The 12,184-nt window shown below is 42.4% G+C and overlaps 1 protein-coding gene across 1 annotated transcript in view; it reads right to left on the minus strand.

Moving 5' to 3' along the window:
• The window catches only part of ARHGEF28 (Rho guanine nucleotide exchange factor 28), an 83,593-nt gene that overhangs the window by 54,981 nt on the left and 16,428 nt on the right, over nucleotides 1-12,184 (minus strand). The gene's annotated exons all lie outside the window — the stretch shown is intronic.

Genomic DNA, 12,184 nt, shown 5'->3' on the forward strand with positions numbered 1-12,184 from the left:
TGCAGCCAAATGACTCTCCTAAAGCACTCTACCTATTAGGAGCCACATAAACACTAATCTTAAACCAATAAAGCAGATTACTGTTCTTAAAACAAAAGACAGCAACAAAATTGTAAGAGGGCTATAAATAATATACCACTGATAGTGCCTTTACAGGGTGACAGCAATCAAAATCAATCAAGATTTGACCCATGAACAAGATGTTTGGGATGAAGACTGCATCTGATCTGCTTTTGGTACTAAATAAGAAATGATCAGTTTCACCAGAAATCATTAACAGAAGTTCAGAGTTTAGTTTTCAGTAGTGTGTTCATGACTGCAAATACTATAAAAAGCTGCATGGGCTGACTCTTTATTTCACAGCTTTGAGCAGCAGAAAACCTAACCAAGTGCCACAGAAACACTATCAGTCTGTCCTGCAGGCCCAGTTCTCTTAAAGTGCCTTATAAGTATGAAGAGCATGCACCAATCCAGGATTTGAGCTGGTATTCAAGGCCTCATATTATCTTCTGATTGTAAAAGGAGGAAAATTTGACAAAGTGGAACCTAGTCTTGTTCTAGACTGTGTGAAAACAGGCTAAAAAAATATCACTGTTGTAATGTAATTTTCCTTATTTTAAGATGCTGTAAGTCAAGCATTGCCATTGGAAGTGAACTGAGACAGACTAGCATAAGAATGATGGGATAGAGAAAGTATCGTACCCAGCAAAATATCCAAAATCAAAACTCTCAATAAACTTAATTCCAGTTTGTCTGTTATTGAATATTATGCAAAAAATCCTTCTTAGTCTGCATCAGAAATTTATCTTCTGCAAGGTGGAAAGGAAAAGGTACCACTAAAGACTTTCCCTAGATTATATTCCTAAAGCAATGTAACTGCTTTTGAAAGATCACAGAATCATATAGCATGGTTTGGGTTGGAAGGGAACTTTAAAGATCACCCAGTCCAACCCCCGTGCTGTGGGCAGGGACATCTTTCACTAGATCAGGTTGCTCAAGATGCCTATGGCCATCAGATTGCAAGAAAAGTCATAAAGAAGAAATGGCACTGGATTAGAAACTACACTTGTCAAGGTCTAGGGCATTTCTTCCTTTGGGAAAAAAAGAAGTCCCAGACCACTGCCAAAACTGCAATGCCACACCACAGTTTTTATTTAACTTTAAGATGCTACCTCATAAATCCCAAGAACTGTAAGCTCTAGAGAAAACTGGAAATTCCCATTCAGAAATGGCACACTATGAATTATTTGGTTTCCAGTCCTGGCAGGCCTTGTGGGATCTCATACCATTAAAATATCCTTACACTTCTCATTTTGCTCTCCCTCCTGCAAGAATTTTAACATGATTTTAGTGACGGCCATCTTGAGAACTGCTAAAGCTACAAACTGTTTCCCTATGTCTGCCAAAGCCTTTGTTTATAACTACTATAAAAGCATTGTTTTCTACAGCAGTTCATCAGACTTTGGCAGCTAAAGTCATATGGAAATGTGATTTGGTAAAACTGGCAGTACTTTCTTGTGGTAAGTAAAGCTTTCCAAGGGCTGGTCTTGAACCAACAACCAGGAAAAAAAAAAAATGTCAGGCTCTCCATTGCTTCTTGTATGCTTATCACCTTCCCCAGCACGGGCTCCCTCTTGTATATTAACCCACTGGGTACAACTGGCAAGGGCGGTATTCAGCTCCAGTGCTATGCTGTGGAGGTTCAATACACACCCCTGAAAACCAGCGCAGGCCTTAGGGATTCCTCGATCATGGCATAAACCTGAGCCTATGGAGACGGGTTCTTGACTTCAGCAACAGTCCCCACTGCTGAGGTCTCTACAAACAGTTAATGGACTGAGCTATGAATTATACATCCCAGGCCAGAAACAACAAAATACCCCTATTACTTTACATTTTTATTTATATAGCAACTTCTAATACCACATTTTACATTATTTTAAAATTCTGTAAGAGAGTAATAACCTAAGTAAGAAATTCTGAAGAAAGCTGCTGCAAATACAAGATATATCAGAATACGTTATCTGTGGTACTTTCCATTTGTAAATCTTTATTGGTTATCACTGCAAAACACCACATGTTCTTCTGGCGATGCTCCAGTCAGTCTGTTCTTAAAGGTGAGATGTCTAAATAAATATTCATTAGGGTTTTAAATGAACAGACAAAAGGTAGCAGGTTATTTTGGGCTTCGTGTTGCAATATGACCCCACTGTACCTCCCTACTCCCACTCTGCTCCCCAGTTTCAAACATGTGTGAAGGGACAACTCCATCAAACTAACTCTGTAACAAGAGAAGTATTTCAAGACTTTGCTGAATGCAGGGGAGAGCATTATTAATTACACATTGACTGTGCTAGTAACTTATTTCCAGTGGACAGACCCACATAGTTTAAAAAGTGACAAAACCATCACAAATGTCCACATCACGTACTGCATTCCTACAGCCCTGCTAATTGCCTCCAGCCTGCCTTGCTGGGCTACAAGTCATCTCAGTCTTACAGGGACCATCAGCAGACCTTCCTCCAGGTTAACATGGCAGCAGGTAATAGCTCGCTGCACTGGGTACCAGTAGTAATATGCATCAAGGCTGTCCTTGCCTGAAAGATGAGGATTATCAACAAAATGCATTTTCAAACAAAATGTCTCAAAACTCTCCCCTACCCATTGAAAATGTTTACTCTCATTGCAGATGCAAAACCTCAGCACAGCTTATGGAAAGACAGGTAAGACTGCCAGGGCAAACTGGCACTTCTTGTGAGAGTGAACGTGTCCCAAAGAGTTTTAGCTCTGAAAGGTGTTGGTAATGGACTTCATGATGCTTACAAAGGCAAAAATGACCCTAATATGACACAGCTGAGTTGCTCTGGTACTGAAACAACCCAGCAAGCACACCTCATCAAGCTGATCTTCCTGCCAGAGCTGAATGCTCTCTGGCTCTATACTGTGCCACGGCCACAGAAAAAGAAGAAAATAAAGGCATGTCTCCTTTAGCAGAGCCTGTGGCTCTCTGCCATCTGCCTGGTAAACAGCCAACAAATATGTATGTGTTATTTAGATGTACATGAACAAAAGCCACAGTGCTGGGAAGGATAATCTCCAAACATGGATAAAAGAAAAGACCTTGAACAATGAATAACTAGGCACAAGTTCTCTACATCTTCTGCCATGTTGTTATCAAAGTTATACAGCAAAGGCTGCACATTTTACCAGGCACAAAAGCTTATAAAAATACTTTAACTTCAAAAAAACCCACATGATCATCATAGCAATAATTCAAAACATGCTTTATGTTGGCATAAGAAAACGTATAGCCTTGAATGACCTGTTTCGGAAAATGGCAAGAACATAACACTGCTTCTCCACAAAAATCAAAACTCGTATTGTTCTATGAGTGAGCACACAGCAAAAGAGAAGTGAAATACATCAGCGTGACCAAGCCAAGAGCCAGGAAAGAAATTACAAATTCCCTTCTCTAGACACAATGAATAGTTTTCAGACAGCTCATCACATTTACCCCCAGCAATCTGAGCAGGGGTTAATGCATAACTGGAAGTAACACAGCTATGAAGTCAGCGAAAAATGCAGCGTGCTGTTTTTGGCTGGGATAGAACTAATTTTCTTCATAGTAGCTAGTATGGGGCTATGCTTTGGATTTGTGCTGGAAACAGCGTTAGTAATATAGGGATGTTTTTTGTTATTGCTGAGCAGTGCTTACAGAGAGTCAAGGCCTGTTCTGCTTCTCACCCCACCCCACCAGTGAGCAGGCTGGGGGTGCACAAGAAGTTGGGAGGGGACACAGCCAGGACAGCTGAGCCCAACTGGCTAAAGGGATATTCCACACCATATGATGTCATGCTTGGCATATGAAGCTGGGGGAAGAAGAAGGAAGTATGCACAGCTTTTGCTTTACCTATTAAACTGTCCTTATCTCAACCCACGAGTTTTCTCACTTTTACACTTCCGAGTCTCTCCCCCATCCCACCAGGGGGGAGTGAGTGAGCAGCTGGGTGGTGCTTAGTTGCCAGCTGAGGTTAAGCCACAACATGAAGACAGCTAAGCGCATGGGTCATGCAGGACTACAGAAATACTGCTGTAAATCCAGAAGTGGTGATCTGAATTTGGAGAAAGAAGTCCAAACGTTCTTGGTGAGGGGCCAACCAAAGTGACATACATGTCTGTAGGTGTGGACCATACAACCAGTTTCAATGGGGGATCTGCGTCCCTAATTCTAGTGTCTTAGTGCTTCATTCAGACAGCGCAACTATTCATGACAGCAAAATTAAGCAAGTACATAAGAATAGCATTATATGGAGGGTAAAGCAAGGTAGGTTTTGAAGTGCTGTTGTCATAAAGATGAATATTTAACTGTTCTAAATCTATGGAGTAGAAACCAAAGCACTGTATTTCCTATATACTGCGTGGACAGGATCAGGCATCTGGATGTTAGAAATCATACCATCATGTCAAGATGTGGTTCTAAAGTAGCCACCAGGAAACACTGAGGATAAAGGCACCTGTCAATCATTGACTTTGATCTTTGTCATGGGATGTGGGATGTGAGAAAGCGTCCCTTTCCAAAATGGGATTCACACCCCAGACCTCTCCCCTTGAAGCAGGCACCTTACCTGCTATACAAATGAATATACAAACAGATACAAGTTGGTGTCTCATTGTATACAACAGCACAACAGATAAAATACTTTCCCTAGATACGGGATGCTCGGTTTCAATTCCCACCTCTGCCCAAGTGGGCTCAGCACATAACTCCCGCCTCCCAGCACAGTGGGACAGACTTGTCAGAGACAGATATTCTCAGCACCCCTGAGGGTTGTTAAAGCCTCCAGAAAGGCTCTGAGAGTCACTGCCTCTGAATAGGTAGGACTCTGCAGGGCAAGGGAAGGGGAGAAGAAACCTGCCTTATGGCCATTTCACAATAAATAACAAAATAAATACCATTAGGGGTCTTGCAGCAAGGAACAAAACTTAGACCCCCCTCTCCAGCCCAATCACTAAGACACAGTCATGTTCACATTCTCTGTTGAGCGTAATTAACCTTTAATTATGCCATGTACACACAGCCCCAGAGGGAGGGAGGGAGTCTTCAATGCATGGCCCCAAAGGTGCGCAGGCTGCACCTGGCTCTGTTGGCCCCCAGGAGCTCAAGGGGAGGGCAGGGGCACCATCACCCAGTCTCAGAGGTGCCCGAGCAGGGGCAAAAGCTGACCTTGGGGCACGCAGGGAACTTAAAATCTGAAAACACTGATACGTATGGTGCAAAGCACTGTGTGAGACTTTCCGCTTTGGACCTTCCTGCCGGAGGCCTGCACAGCTCCCCTGCCTCCCAGGGGGAGCAACCCCAGATCAGGAAACCAACAGCCTGCTGGTTTGGAGGTGTAGGGAGGAGGCTGGCATTTCATTGCCCAGATCAGCTGGAGCAGCCAACGCAGGTAAACAACGACGACTTCGTGACTCTCAGGGTGGGGAGGAAGAATCCCACACAGCTTCCCATCGGGCACCACGGGTCTCTTGTTCACTGAGACCTGAATGCCTGCATGAGGGAAATGCAGCTGCGAGGCACATGCCCCACACCCGCGTGCCACGATCAACTGGCCATGTTTGGATACTACCAGAAAAAAACATAGATCACGAGCCTGCTGTCACCTTGCAGAGACACTTCTCCCACCCCATGCGCTGCCAGGATTTCAATTCCTCAAGCACAAGTGAACCCTTGGACTTCACCACTGAAACATGCACATGCACCCAAGAGCACCTTCTTGTTCTAACAACCCCACATATATGGTCAGTTGTGCATACAAGCCAGATGTGTTGGTACACTATTAATATATAGTGTGTATATATATATATATATGTATACTATTAACAGGGATGGGAAACGAGATGCAATACTATAACATGCAAACACCAGATCCGTATACAGTGCTTTACAACAGGTGAAGTGTTAAAAAAAAAAAAGAAAAAAAAAAGCTGTCTAAAGGTAAAATAAATGACAACAAAAGTGCCATGGAGGATGGGTGCGCAGCTACAATATTTACAGATAAAACGAGTCCTCATGAGAGACGGAAAGAACACACACCATACAACTTGCAACCCATTTCATCTTCTTTGCAAATTGCATGCGCATCCATACACATTGCAGAAACTCCTATGCGCTTGGGAAATACTGGATTTCCCCACGATTAAAAGTAAAAAATTCAGAAAGTGTTCTGGAAGATAAAATGTGCATTCTGTACACATTTTTCACTCTAAAACTAGGTCAAAGTCTCAGTCTGTGTAAACATGATTCTCCTGGCTCATTGACTTTAATGACACTGATGGATCTTACTTCTCTTGTTTGTTTTTTCCCTTTCTGAAACACAAAAAAGCAATTTTATGGAAGGAAGCACAAATTACATTTTTTGCCATTCTTTCTCTTCATTTCTTTGCTTTTAAATGTAGTAAAAATTTATCTTTCCTCATTAAAGCTTTCAATGATAATTCTTCCTAACATAAACTTGCTGGTCAGTGCCTTTCAACCTCCTTAAAACCCCCTTTATCATACTGACAACATTTATAATGCTTACCTCCCAAAGACTTCTCCACAAAGGAGGACAATGTCTAACTGTGGAAAGATAGTAACTGACCCTGCCACCAAAGAGAGTAACTGATCCTTCTTTCTTTTACAGAAAGCAAAAGATTTCCTTCTTCATTCTGGTAAGATTTTTGTACATAATTTTAAAAAAATTCCTGTTAGCCGTTGAGGCATATTTGAATTACCAAATTCTCCCTAAATAAAAACAACTGTAACCAGCAGAGCTTTCTGCAGCTGCTGTCGTGCCGTGCAGCTCCCAGGGTGTCAGAGCTTCTCAGTGAGAGCTACACATGCAACCAGAAGGAAAAAAAAGCCCTAAGAGAGTAAAGAAATAAAAACAATTTTAAAGAACAGTACATAATTTGGAGAAAACACTTTCTTCTTACTTAACAAATTTCAACACTGTTATCTACAAAAGTGAGCTATCTACATAACTAACGGTAAGGCAGACTTTCGCTGGAAAGAAAATCTACCTCATGCAAGCTGTTTATAGCTCCCTGCACACAACCAGACAATGAAAAGGAGGCAGAGCTATTAAGCAAGAGTCATTTAAAAGAAGACAGCTTTTTCTACCTGGTTTGGATGCCCTTCTTCGAATCCTCATTTTAGGTAAGGAAGGCCAAGAGTAATTAAAAGGTGAATCAGAGTCTGAGTCCATTTTTGTGCTAAATAAATAGAGAGCAGATTCCCAAAGTTGCACTTTGTTGTTCTCAAGAGCAAGTCAAGTCTAAGAGTGATGTAAAATAAAGGAATGGACAAAGAAGGATCAAATTGCCCACTAAACACAGGGGAGGGAGAAGCTGTAAATGTTTGCTCTCTTCAGGCGTCCAGGCATGTAGACAGATCAGGCTGCAAATATTAAGGCAGAAGCAAGGAGGTTAAAGTATGAGAGCTTCGAGTGGAGCTGTTGCATCGTGGTCCAGAGCTATTTGAAAGGTCACTGTGTGCCAGTGAATCATTAACTCACCTTTCCATTTTGATGTAAATGAAAACAATAGGAGCCAAGTAAGGAATGAGAAAATATGTCTCAAAAGTAAACAAACTATTTCAAGCTTTTTCAAAGCTTTGTTTCCATGTTAAAAGTGGGGTTTACAAGCACTCTCAAATTAAGGACAGGCAAAATGCTGGGATTAAAGAAGCCAAAGATTAACAGTAAACTAAGAGCACTAATCAATCTGCTGGACCCTATATTACTGCAGAGCAATACTCCTCCTCTCAACGTTTACAATTTTGCAGACCTTGGGATGTTGCAGCTGGAAAAGCAGTGATACCCCACTGAAAATCTGTCGCTCCCATCTTTCTAGCTCAAATGAGCTTAAAGCTTAAGTGTTATAAAGAAAGATTACACTGTCATTAGAGGAGCTCTCTTTGCAATAATATTTAGTCTGAATAGTATTTTCTCCTTCACACAGTCACCATGTTAGACAGTGAATCATAAGGATTTTGTAGAGCTGGCACCTTTACAGCTCTGGTCTAACCTCACAGCAATGCACAATACAGCTAGTGACTAATTTACAACAAATCCTCCATTCTTATACAGTCTCCCTGAACAACTCGTAGGCAATTAGTATTCAGTAGGAACTCATTATCCCTTCCCCCAACATCTTTACACTACACAAACTACATTTTTTTTAAACAGGCTCAAATGTGGCTATACAAGAGCTAATACAAAAATAACATGTCCACTGTTTCTTAACCAACTCCACCAAACATTTCTTTTAGTTACTCCACAATGTATGTGTTTTTGTACTCCACATAAAGGAGGAGAGGGAATGTGGATCAGCTTAAATGTCAGTTTTTGGAAGATGATGACATTTGAGCTTGTTAACATTCCTTACTTCACTTCAATTATTTTTCAGGCTGCTGAGGTCTGCAGCGCAACTTCTGTATTATGTTTCAAGTGATTCCTCAATCCACATTTCAGTTGGAGATAACAACGTATTTGTTGAAAGAAAATAATGCAATTCAAATGCAAATTTAATTCAAAACCCATTAGAAAAATATCTATCAGGTTTTCAGGGATAAAATAATTATTATACAAGCTCTTCACAAAGTGCACAAATTACACAAAACACAGTTGAAACACATCATTGTTCTGCCCTTCCTTTAACTGAAGTTCTGCCAGCTTTGTTAGGCCTGAAAAGAATTCGCCTCAGATACTGGAAGCCTTAGACTTTCACTTTAAATATTAAGACACTCCCATAGACTTTGTTTGATTTATATATATAATTAACAGCCCCAGGGAACTACAACAGACAATGGATGACTGAAAATACAGAGAGGATATAAATCCATGCTTTAAGCATCCACTTCAAAATATCTCCACTCCCTGGAATGTCAGGTTCAAATTGCACTGGTAAATCCCCTGGGCATACGGGAATGCAGGCATTGACACACACGTTCCCACCTGCATGCCATCCAGGGCACTCGCCTGCCTCCCATCGTGGCCTCAGTTTGAAAGAAAAGGAAAGGATGAAGCATATTTGTTGGATAACTTGTTCACTTAGGAAATGTCTTCCCAACTGCTCCGACACAAAAGATTTCCCCTCTATGCAGCAATTTTCCCTACCCTAGTGTGCTTTCTCGCTCATCAGAGGTATTTAACGCCAATCAGAATAAAAGTCTTAATTTCAGACATGTACAAGAGGCAGCGCTTCATGGGTGAACAGCAGTTTACATTTAGGGAGAGTTGTATGTTTTACGCTGGCTTTAAAATGTCTCACCTTTCAATTTTAGCAATTATTCCTTTGGTTTACTTTATGTGAAACCATAAATTTTGCTTACTTCTGGTGATATCTCCATTTCTGCATCTTTTCTCTAAATTGAATAATTCTGGTTTTTTTACTCCCATTGGTCTTCCTGGACTTCTGTTTAGTCCAGGGAGGGATAACTGGAACCAAACAAAACACTCACAATGCAGAACTGCAGCCGATGTATTTAATGGCATTAAAATATTTTACATGCCGAGACATTTACTTTCCTGAATGACCTCTGTACGATGCATAAATGTTTTCACTGACTGCTCAGTTATTGCCTGTTCCCTCCCTGAAACTAGCAGCATTCATTTAGAACCTTCCAATACAAATGAGTAATTAAGGATTGTTAAATAATTTTTCAACAGCAGCCCTATTACATAGTGCTCGGAGAATCCAGCTACTAAACTTCTGCTGTGATAAAAACCTGATCATTTACTCCTCCTGCTTATCCTCTATTTTTTGGCCAAGTTCTTAGGCTTTTCAACCCCTTATTGCACTCTCCCCTGAATAGGATCTTGCATGGGAATTTGTCAATGGCAGTCTGAAAGCACAGATAAATTATCAACCTTCACCCCTGTTTCTGAAAGGTTAATTGAATATCACTCATGTTATTTGCTCTGTTCAGGCCTTGTGAAAGATGAAGTTTTTCTAGTTTGTAAAACTCCTTTATGCAGACGTGAAAGACCTCATGCTGCTTTTTGCCACAAAGAAGGGCTTTGCCTTACAGTCTTTGGCTAAAAATATTTTTCATCCCATTCTTGCACTTTTTGTGGGATGATCCAACCCACTTTTCACCTGCCACTCTTTGTTTCCAAGGTGGTGGCATTTGCATGCAGCTGGCAGCTTATGAGATAAAAGGTGCTTTCTAGCTGGAAAATATTAACCTTACTTTCCACCAAAAAAATGTTTTCAATTATGTATACCAAGGTATAGATGTGAAGATAAAGAACAAATGGGGTTTTTGTGTGCCTTACCTAAGGCTAATGTTTTTGAAAAATAATGCCTTAAATTCTTTCACCCAATGCTTGCCAAAACACATCTGTATGATATAAATGTTTTTCAGAGATATTACAGTCTATTGTCTATTGTCTGACCATTCCCGCAGCTTGTGGCAAGACGGAAGGAAGCAGAGGAATGTCACCAGCATCTGCAGTCTCCATGGAACAGCACTGTCGCCTCCCTGTCGCACTCAGAGGACAGCCCCGCGGTGCCGAGTGGGTGGGCTCCCTCTCCCCACGCACTGCTAAACCATGGGCTGGCAGCTCTCTCTCTTGGGCAGACCAGAAGATGACAACCCCTCTGGGCCCAGTGCCCCCTCCCCAGAGGGAGAAGGTATGTATACAGGATGGAAAGCGGGGCTACCAACCCCAGAAACAGAGCTGGAGAGCGTCACTGCTGGACACAGGTGAGATGAGAACAATGCCTGAACAGTGGCTCTGCCAAAAATGCCCTGCCTGGTTTGCTCTCGGCAGAGTCTCCCCTGACATTAGGGATAAAGCTGATTCCCCCACACCTTGGTTCTGCCCCAGGACCAGCAGAGCCTGCAATCATTTCCCAAAACTGCGGAGAAAGCTCTGACAAGGAAAGATGGTGTAAAAAGGGCTAGGTGATCTTCTCCACCAGCCTCTGTGACTCACAGGCACACGTGGCTTTCCTACCTTCTTCACTCCATTGTTTTTATTAATTAGAGCACATCTTCCCACAGAGAGGATCAGCCAACGTACCTGGACAAAATAGCTGCATTAGCCTACATTAGACTTAACAATCATGTTGAAAACTCAGCAAATGTGAATTAAAGGCAACTAAAAGCAAAACGCTACCAACCAGATCCCACACACCAAGCACCCTCCAACTCTAACACTCTTCCCACCTGCCCACAACAATGACGCAACGGCTGTGCAGACTGCTGTCAGCAACAGCCTCACAGGTCTCATAAGATGCCTTGTCACACACATTATTTTTACCACCTTTCTTCTCTACCAAAGACCTGGGTCTTTCTTATGAAAGTGTATACTGGAATAGTCAGAAAAACTTTGCCACATCACTATTCTCCCCTTCCCCCCTTCCCAAATCATTGATGAACCAACCACTGAAAACCACAGAACCAAGCCCAGATCCTTAAGATCTTGGCAGATGACCTCCCCCACTTGTTTTTATGATCTTCCTTACTGCCGGATTTTTGATGGGTGATTCATGCATTCAGTTTAGGGAACTGGCCCGTTTATTTCCTTATTTTGTGAACAGAGATCTGTTGAGGCCTCTCACAAGTAACACAGCAGTTTGGGATTTAAACTGTTCAGCAGTGGATCCCAAAAGGTCCACGCAGGCAGTCACCGCCCATCGTCGCTGCCCAACATATGACAGGATTTGCTGGATCCCACCCCTTTCACTAGCACGCCGTGGCAGGCTCCCCATCCCGTGTCACCCACAGGGGGGGACAGGGCTGGGAAGGGCAGGGAGCAGGGCAAGGGAAGGAGGAACACGGAGTGTCTTGCACTGCATATTTTCCATTGCAAACATGCCTGCTTTCCACTGTTTCAACCCTGATGAAGCCACAGGTTTCAATAAGGTGAAATATCACTAGCGTTCAGCATCGTGGAACGCATTTTCCTCCCACTACCAGTTTAAAGCAGCAGATTTTGTTCTCCCAGAAAAGCCTTGTCCTTGGTGAATTCCGGTATCAAACCTAGGCACATTCTGACATGAGATGAAAAGGCCCTGACCCCCCCCAGCCTCGAAACCTCCCGCTCACACCTCCCCTCATGCAGGTGTTCTCCACTCGCAACAGCTGATGACGAAACCCACCCACACTAGAGACCTCCTTTCTGTAACAAGTGTC

Source organism: Platalea leucorodia (assembly GCF_965183815.1).
Source record: "Platalea leucorodia genome assembly, chromosome: Z".
Lineage (NCBI taxonomy): Eukaryota > Metazoa > Chordata > Aves > Pelecaniformes > Threskiornithidae > Platalea > Platalea leucorodia.